This window comes from Dipteris shenzhenensis, chromosome 12, assembly GCF_047967505.1.
Source record: "Dipteris shenzhenensis isolate YYH24624 ecotype China chromosome 12, Dip_SZ_1.0, whole genome shotgun sequence".
Lineage (NCBI taxonomy): Eukaryota > Viridiplantae > Streptophyta > Polypodiopsida > Gleicheniales > Dipteridaceae > Dipteris > Dipteris shenzhenensis.
In genome coordinates, this window is record NC_141607.1 from 41,184,962 (window position 1) to 41,194,556 (window position 9,595).

At 46.3% G+C, this 9,595-nt stretch overlaps 2 pseudogenes; both read right to left on the bottom strand.

Annotated features, from left to right (window-relative positions):
- Nucleotides 1-1,164: 1,164 nt before the first annotated feature.
- LOC147896229 (uncharacterized) lies at nucleotides 1,165-4,972 on the bottom strand (annotated as a pseudogene).
- A 765-nt stretch (nucleotides 4,973-5,737) lies between these two features.
- Nucleotides 5,738-6,465, bottom strand: LOC147896230 (uncharacterized; annotated as a pseudogene).
- Between the last annotated feature and the right edge of the window lie 3,130 nt (nucleotides 6,466-9,595).

Sequence of the window (9,595 nt, forward strand, 5' to 3'; positions counted from 1 at the left end):
AAAAACGGGGCCTTTTTCTAAGTGCCTGTGAAGAACTTCCGCCTTCAAAACGGGCCCCAAAATGGCCTCGAATCAAAAAAATAAAGTCACCCGCAGCTTATACTACCCTCTCGCCACACCGCGAAGAGCGTCTCAAATCTGAGACAGTGCACTCTTGCACTTCTGGCTGTGCTATCTGCAGAGATTTGCTCCCAAACTCAAAATAGGAAAGCAACACTGGTCCTCTTACCAGGATACCACGAACTTGGTTTGCTTTCTTGAGCTCCTTACCACGAACAAGGCTGTGATACCATGTGAAGATAGTGGGAGAGAGGGAAGGAGTCTCACTTGCGGCTTTCTCACATACACAATGGGGGAATACACACAAAGGTGGAGGCTGAAGACAGTTTTCCTCTTCTTAGTTGTGAAAGCCAAAAGAACTCTAGTACAAAGAAAATAGAAGAACCCTATATGTGGGTCTCAAATCAAACTCAACTAACTAAGGTGGCATACTAACTGAGCCACAAACTAGAGTAGATAAGGATAGTTGTCATACAGCTATTATTCGTGGGCGGTGTACCAACCGCATCTGCAGCTAACAAGTCGGTGATATAAATACACAACGGTCACCCTGGCATATCACAAGTGGAGCTCGATATCTCAACAGGTTGGCTATGGTGGCCATGCTTACCATTAGGCTAGGATTAGTGTTAGTTTAGCCAAGTGTTATCAAGTTAATTATGTAACTTGTCAAGTTATGTGTCGAAATTTACAGTTGTGAATTGAATCTTTTTTTGTCATGGTATTTTTCTTCACCAAACTGAAAACGATAGGCTTTTTGGTGGTGGCGTGATGATCAAAGTTGTAGATTGTGATTTTATTTCCAAGGGATTCTATTCTCCACATAAAGAGAAAGTGGTGGATGAAAAGTTAATGCATTGGGATAGGGATAAGGTTAGAAGAGGCATGTATAGATTATAAAAAACAATATGTAGGGGCTTTTTTAAATACCCTTGAACACACAAGATATGGGGTTTTTACACAGTGAATACTCGAGGACTCAAGTTTGTCAAAGTTGATGGCAGCTCCGCCAAGCTCGTGCATCCGGATAGGTTAAGATGTTGCAGGGAGTTGAGGTTGCCGAGGGCTGATGGTAGCTCCACCAAGCGTTTGCAACCAAATAACTCAAGACGTTGTAGGGAGCTGAGGTTGCCGAGGGGTTGATGGCAGCTCCACCAAGGGCATGCATCCGGATAGGTCAAGACGTTGCAGGGAGCTGAGGTTGCCGAGGGTTGATGGTAGCTCCACCAAGCTCTCGCATCAAGACAGGTCCAGAGATTGTAGGGAGTTGAGGTTGCCAAGGGTTGATGGCAGCTCCACCAAGCTCGTGCATTCGGATAGCTCAAGAGGTTGTAGGGAGCTGAGGTTGCCGAGGGGGGTTGATGGCAGCTCTACCAAGCTTGTTTATGCGCGGATAGGTCAAGAGATTGGAGGGAGATGAGGTTGCCGAGGGTTGATGGTGGCTCTGCCAAGCTCGTGCATCCGGATAGGTCAAGAGATTGTAGGGAGCTGAGGTTGCCGAGGGTTGATGGCAGCTCCACCAAGCTCGTGCATCCGGATAGGTCAAGAGATTGCAGGGACTTGAGGTTATCGAACGGGGTTGATGGCAGCTCCACCAAGCTTGTGCATCGGGATAGGTCAAGAGATGGAGGGAGCTGAGGTTTGATGGCAGCTCCACCGAGCTCATGCATCCGGACAGGTCAAGAGATTGCAGGGAGCTGAGGTTGTCGAGGGTTGATGGCAACTATGCCAAGGTCGTGCATCTGGATAGATCAAGAGATTGCAGGGAGCTGAGGTTGCTGAGGAGGGTTGATGGCAGCTCTGCCAAGCTCATGCATGCGGATAGGTAAAGAGATTGTAGGGGGCTAAGGTTGCCGAGGGGGCTTGATGGCAGCTCCCCCAAGCTCGTGCATCCGAAAAGGTTAAGATATTGCAAGGAGCTGAGGTTGCTGAGGGTTGATGGTAGCTCTGCCAACCTCGTGCATCTAGATAGGTCAATAAATTGCATGGAGCTGAGGTTGCTGAGGGTTGACGGCAATGTGGCATCTTCGCCTCCCAATAGGTAAAGTCTTCGGAGTTGTGAGGGAAGGACTTGTGAGGCAGCAGCAACAGAAGAAGGTGCAAGTTTAGTAGAAGTAACAAAAATGAGAGAGTGCGAGTAGGCATATTACAGAGGGATATTTTACAGAAGTTTAGTAGAAGTGAGGACCTGTGAATTCAAATACCCCTCCTTTTGAATGCACGTGGTACTTTAAAATTTTGCGAGGTGAACCCCCTAATGCCAAGGTCACAGATCGCAGTGACAAAGGATGTAGATGAGAGAACTAGCATACGAAGAGGAGGAGAACACAAACATTCTCCTTGCAAAAGGTGAAGACGTGGAGCCTTCTCATGCACACTTGGAGTAATAATGTTGACAAGACAACATGAATTTCAAAAAAAATTAAAAGTATAAGTACTTGTGAGCATGCCTTGCCAGCATGGTAAATCCACCCTCTCTCCTTGGCGTGCCTTTTATCTATGGTGAGAAACACATCGTGAACCTGCATGTGATTGTATACAATCTCCATTGTATACCCTTGGGCCTTATCGTGCCTCTCGCCCCTATCGCTTTGCTCTTGCCTTCCCATCCCTTTTTGCTGCCTTTCCTCCCCTCGCCTTAGCCCACCCCCCTCTCCCTCCCTATGCTCAATTGCTTTCCCTTCTCTTTCCTGCGCTCAACCTGCGTCCCCCTATCCTATGCTCGCTTGCTTCCCTTTGTTTGACTACTCAATCATTGCTTCTCAATAGTAGCCTACAGCCTTCACACCCCTGTACTGACGCTTCTACCTTTCATTGACCAAAAAAGGCTCCCATAGACGGGGACCACAGTCAAATAAGAGTAGATGTGGCAGAAGTGGAAGGTCGAGGAGCTTTGGTGGTGGTTGGCTATGGTGGCCATGCTTACCATTAGGCTAGGATTAGTGTTAGTTAACATTAGTTTAGATTAGCTTAGCTAAGTGTTATCAAGTTAATTATGTAACTTATGAAGTTATGTGTCGAAATTTACAGTTGTGAATTGAATCTTTTTTTGTCATGGTATTTTTCTACATCAAATTGAAAATGATAGGCTTTTTGGTGGTGGCGTCATGATCAGAGTTGTAGATTGTGATTTTATTTCCCACGGATTCTATTGTCCACATAAAGAGAAAGTGGTGAATGAAAAGTTAATGCATTAGGATAGGGATAAGGGTAGAAGAGTCATGCATAGATTATAAAAAACAATATGTAGGGAGTTTTTAAAATACCCTTGAACACACAAGATATGGGGTTTTTACACAGTGAATACTCGAGGGATATGTTACAGCTCGTAGATGTGTAAGGAGCTCAAGTTTTTCAAAGTTGATGGTAGCTCTGCCAAGCTCGTGCATTCGGATAGGTCAAGATGTTGCAGGGAGCTGAGGTTGCCGAGCGTTGATGGCAGCTCCGGCAAGCATTTGCATCCAGATAGGTCAAGACGTTGTAGGGAGCTAAGGTTTCCAAGGGGTTGATGGCAGCTCCACCAAGGGCGTGCATCCGGATAGGTCAAGATGTTGCAGGGAGTTGAGGTTGCCGAGGGTTCATGGCAGCTCCCCCAAGCTCCTGCATTGGGATAGGTCAAGAGATTGCAAGGAGCTGAGGTTGCCGAGGGTTGATGGCAGCTCCACCAAGCTCGTGCATTCGGATAGGTCAAGAGATTACAGGGAGCTGAGGTTGCCGAGGGGGGTTGATGGCAGCTCCGCCAAGCTCGTGCATGCGGATAGGTCAAGAGATTGCAGGGAGCTGAGGTTGCCGAGGGTTGATGGTAGCTCTGCCAAGCTCGTGCATCCGGATAGGTCAAGAGATTGCAAGGAGCTAAGGTTGCCGAGGGTTGATGGTAGCTCTGCCAAGCTTGTGCATCTGGATAGATCAAGAGATTGCAGGGACCTGAGGTTGCCGAGGGGGTTTGATGGTAGCTCCGCCAAGCTTGTGCATCCGGATAGGTCAAAAGATGGAGGGAGCTGAGGTTGCCGAGGGTTGATGGTAGCTCCGCCAAGCTCGTGCATCTGGATAGGTCAAGAGATTGTAGGGAGTTGAGGTTGCCGAGGGTTGATGGTAGCTGCATCAACAAGTTCATGCATCTGGATAGGTCAAGAGATTGCAAGGAGCTAAGGTTGCTGAGGGGGGTTGATGGCAGCTCTGCCAAGCTCGTGCATGTGGATAGGTAAAGAGATTGCAGGGAGCAAAGGTTTCCGAGGGGGCTTTATGGCAGCTCCCCCAAGCTTGTGCATTCGAATAGGTTAAGATATTGCAAGGAGCTGAGGTTGCTAAGGGTTTATGGTAGCTCGGCCAAGCTCGTGCATCTAGATAGGTCAAGAAATTGCACGGAGCTAAGGTTGCCGAGGGTTGACAGCAATATGGCGTCTTCGCCTCCCGATAGGTAAAGTCTTCAGAGTTGCGAGGGAAGGACTTGTGAGGCAGTAGCAATAGAAGAAGGTGCAAGTTTAGTAGAAGTAACAAAAATGAGAGAGTGCAAGTAGGCATATTACAAAGGGATATTTTACAGAAGTTCAGTAGAAGTGAAGACCTATGAATTAAAATACCCCTCCTTTTGAATGCACGTGGTATACTAAAAATTTTCAAGGTGAACCCCCTGATGCCAAGGTCGCAGATCTCAGTGACAAAGGATGTAGATGAGAGAACTAGCATATGAAGAGGAGGAGAACACAAACATTCTCCTTGCAGAAGCTGAAGACGTGGAGCCTTCCCATGCACACTTGGAGTAATAATGTTGACAAGACAACATGAATTTCAAAAAATTATAAAAGTATAAGTACTTGTGAGCATGGTAAATCCACCATCTCTCCTTGGCGTGCTTCTTAGCTATGGTGAGAAACACATCGTGAACCTGCACGCGATTGTATACAATCTCCATTGTATACCCTCGGGCCTTATTGCGCCTCTTGCCCGTGCCACTTTGCTCTTGCCTTCCCCTCCCCTTTTGCTGCCTTTCCTCCCCTTGCCTCAGCCCAACCCCCCTCTCCCTCCCTGTGCTCAATCGCTTTCCCTTCTCTTCCCTGCGCTCAACCCCCATCCCCCTATCCTATGCTCGCTTGCTTCCCTTTGTTTGGATACTAGGTCATTGCTTCTCAACAGTAGCCTGCAGCCTTTGCACCCCTGTACCGATGCTTCTACCTTTCATTGACCAAAAAAGGCTCCCATAGATGGGGACCACTGTCAAATAAGAGTAGATGTGGCAGAAGTGGAAGGTCAAGGAGCTTTGGTGGTGGTTGGCTATGGTTGCTTACCATTAGGCTAGGATTAGTGTTAGTTAACATTAGTTTAGATTAGCTTAGCCAAGCGTTATCAAGTTAATTATGTAAGTTGTGAAGTTATGTGTCAAAATTTACAGTTTTGGATTGAATCTTTTTTTGTCATGGTATTTTTCTACATCAAATTGAAAACGATAGGCTTTTTGGCGGTGCCGTGATGATCAGAGTTGTAGATTGTGATTTTATTTCCCACGGATTCTATTGTCCACATAAAGAGAAAGTGGTGGATGAAAAGTGAATGCAGTGGGATAAGGATAAGGTTAGAAGACGTATGTATAGATTATAAAAGCAATATGTAGGGGGTTTCTAAAATACCCTTGAACACACAAGATATGGGGTTTTTACACAGTGAATACTCGAGGGATATGTTAGAGCTTGTAGATGTGTAAAGTGCTCAAGTTTGTTAAAGTTGATGGCAGCTCCGCCAAGCTCGTGCATCCGGATAGGTCAAGATGTTGCAGGTAGCTGAGGTTGCCGAGGGTTGATGGTAGCTCCACCAAGGGCGTGCATCCGGATACATCAAGACATTGCAGAAAGCTGAGGTTGCCGAGGGTTGATGGCAGCTCCGCCAAGCTCCCACACCGAGATAGGTCAAGAGGTTGCAGGGAGCTCAGGTTGCCAAGGGTTGATGGCAGCTCCACCAAGCTTGTGGATTCGGATAGGTCAAGAGATTGCAAGGAGCTGAGGTTGCCGAGGGGGGTTGATGGCAGCTCTGGCAAGCTCGTGCATGGGGATAGGTCAAGAGATTGCAGGGAGCTGAGGTTGTTGAGGGTTGATGGCAGCTCTACCAAGCTCCTGCATCCATATCGGTCAAGAGATTGCAGGCACATGAGGTTGCCGAGCGGGGTTGATGGCAGCTCCGCCAAGCTCGTGCATCCGGATAGGTCAAGAGACGGAGGGAGCTGAGGTTGCCGAGTGTTGATGGCAGCTCCACCAAGCTCGTGCATCTGGATAGGTCAAGAGATTGCAGGGAGCTGAGGTTGCCAAGGGTTGATGGCAGTTGCACCAAGCTCGTGCATCCGGATAGGTCAAGAGATTGCAGGGAGTTGAGGTTGCTGAGGGGGGTTGATGGCAGCTCTGCCAAAAGCTCATGCATGCAGATAGGTAAAGAGATTGCAGGGAGCTAAGGTTGCCGAGGGGGCTTGATGGCAGCTCCCCCAAGCTCATCCATCTAAATAGGTTAAGATATTACAAGGAGGTGAGGTTGCTGAGGGTTAATGGTAGCTTCGCCAAGCTCGTACATCTAGATAGGTCAAGAAATTGCATGGAGCTGAGGTTGCCAAGGGTTGACGGCAATGTGGTGTCTTCGCCTCCCGATAGGTAATGTCTTCGGAGTTGCGAGGGAAGGACTTGTGAGGCAGCAACAACAGAAGAAGGTACGAGTTTAGTAGAAGTAACTAAAATGAGAGTGCGAGTAGTCATATTACAGAGGGATATTTTATAGAAGTTTAGTAGAAGTGAGGACTTGTGAATTAAAATACTCCTCCTTTTGAATGCTTGTGGTACAGTAAAATTATGCGAGGTGAACCCCCTAATGCCAAGGTCACAGATCTCAATGACAAAGGATGTAGATGAGAGAACTAGCATACGAAGAGGAGGAGAACACAAACATTCTCCTTGCAGAAGCTGAAGATGTGGAGCCTTCCCATGCACACTTGGAGTAATAATGTTGACAAGACTGTTGGAAAGCTAAAAGGAAAGCAAAGAGTGGACACAAACTCAGAATACTTGCATTACTTGCATTATGGAGCATGGAATGAAGAAGAGTGAGGTCCTTAAGTAGGCACCTCATACATGCTCACTGACATCACTGATGACTTCAGAGCTCCACAATCATCTCCTCAATCTGCTCCTAGATTCTCTCAATCATCCTATGTGGCTTTCCACCACCTAACTGTGCTTGTGGGCACCTAACTGTGCCTCTAGCACTCACACATAGAAACATAAGGTGTGCCTGAGGCATACACCTTGAGATATCCCAACAAACCCCCCCTCAAGGGAATGCCTCAGGCTATGTCAAGGATACATCTAGTCTCATAGTTTCTCATGCCATCTCATGGTGGTCAAGGATTAATCTATGGCTAGGTTCTCATGCTAGCAAGGGTTCCCTTGGGTGTAAGGTAAACAAAAGGGATACAAAAAGGCCTTCCAATGGTTATCTCTCCTGCATGTACATGCACACAATGTCTGCAGGAGGTACCATGGAGCAAAACATACACATGGCCTACATCATAAGGTGACCAGAGGTGTTTACAAAACACAATAGTTTATTTTCATTCATTTTGGAGGACTATCCAGGCTGAGTACCTTGACATAAAAAGAGAGATCTGGAGCATACATAGAGATTATTTAAAATGCATAATCTTCATGGGATGCCTCATCTTGTGGAGGCAGAATATCCATGTCAAGGCAAGGTCTTACCACATGGGCAGTGTCTAGTGCCTTATAAGATGGTACTATGATAGAACAAGTGGATCTGAAAATCATATCCTTCAAGAGAACAATTATCTTGTCATCTCCATACTTGTGTAGAGAAGCATATCTTAGGTATCTGACCTTCATCTTTTTCTTGTACTTGGAGTCAAATAAAAGTGCCATGAGAGGGTAGATCTCTGGCTTTGTAGTTGCTTCCTTTTTGGCAACCATTGTTTTGGCAATCTTCAACAAGGAAGTCAGGTTGACATTTTCATCCTTTGTAGCATAACAAGACATTGCTTTATGTTTTGGCTTTTCACATATTTTGCATAAGCAAGCCATGAGAGGGTCTAACCCAAGTATTGGGCAGTGTCTTCTCTCTTACAGGGCTTAGAATAACAACTGAAATGCTTCAAAATATAAGCATTGAATGTAGCAAAGTCTTGTGACCAAATTTCAAACAATGATGCTTCTTCTTACATGCTTCATAGAAGTGGCTAAAAGGAATACTTTCCAATCAAAACCAGGTCTAGCAATTCAAAACAAAACTGAAGCCACACTTGTACTGAAGTTATTGAAAGATTCAAAAAACCAGAAATGCTAGAGTAGCATTTTATGTAGCATCATCTTCAAAAACTTGTCCAAAACTGTCAAAACCAAAAGGCTGAACTTGGAGGGCTTGTAGCTCACTCTTCAAAGCAAGGAAAAGAGGGCTTTCTGAAGCAAAAGAAAGCTCATATACCAGAGAGGGTCTAGCACAGAGGTTGGACGAAATGGTGCGCACTTTTGCCCGGGGGAGTTGCTACAGGCTGAACCTGAGTTTTGACGATTTCTCCCTCGTTACTAAACCAAATGAGCTGAAAAATGGCTCAAAATCTTCGTCTTGAGGTCGCCCATCTACTCCTAAGAGGGCTCAGGCAATGGCGGAGTAGGCAGGGAGTATTGAGCAATAGAAGAAATGGTGAAAAATGCGTTGTTTAGGGAATGGCAGCCACCACAGACGTTTTTTCTTCAATTGCTTGCAGGTGGAAGTTTGCCCATACTAGAGGAGTTTCCAGCTCAGAGGGTTTGGGCAATGGTCATTTGTAGGTGGAGAACCAAGCTCTCAAAGATTTTGGGAAGAAGGAGGAAAATGGAGAAGAAGAAGATGAAGAAGAAGATGATGATGTGGCAGAAATGGGCTCAAGGGGGATCAAAGGGCTCTGATACCATGTTGGAAAGCTGAAAGGAAAGCAAAGAGTGGACACAAACTCAGAATACTTGCATTATGGAATGAAGAAGAGTGAGGTCCTTAAGTAGGCACCTCATACATGCTCACTGACATCACTGATGATTTCAAAGCTCCACAATCATCTCCTCAATCTGCTCCTAGATTCTCTCAATCATCCTATGTGGCTTTCCACCACCTAACTGTGCTTGTGGGCACCTAATTGTGCCTCTAGCACTCACACATAGAAACATAAGGTGTGCCTGAGGCATACACCTTGAGATATCCCAACAAAGACAACATGAATTTCAAAAAAATTTTAAAGTATAAGTACTTGTGAGCATGCCTTGTCAGCATGGTAAATCCACCCTCTCCTTGGCGTGCTTCTTAGCTATGGCGAGTAACACATCGTGAACCTGCACGAACCTGCACGCGATTGTATACAATCTCCATTGTATACCCTCGGGCCTTATTGCACCTCCTCGCCCCTGCCGCTTCGCTCTTGCCTTCTTCTCCCCTTTTGCTACCTTTCCTCCCCTCACCTCAGCCCACCCCCCCTCTCCCTCCCTGTGCTCAATTGCTTTCCCTTCTCTTCCTTGCGCTC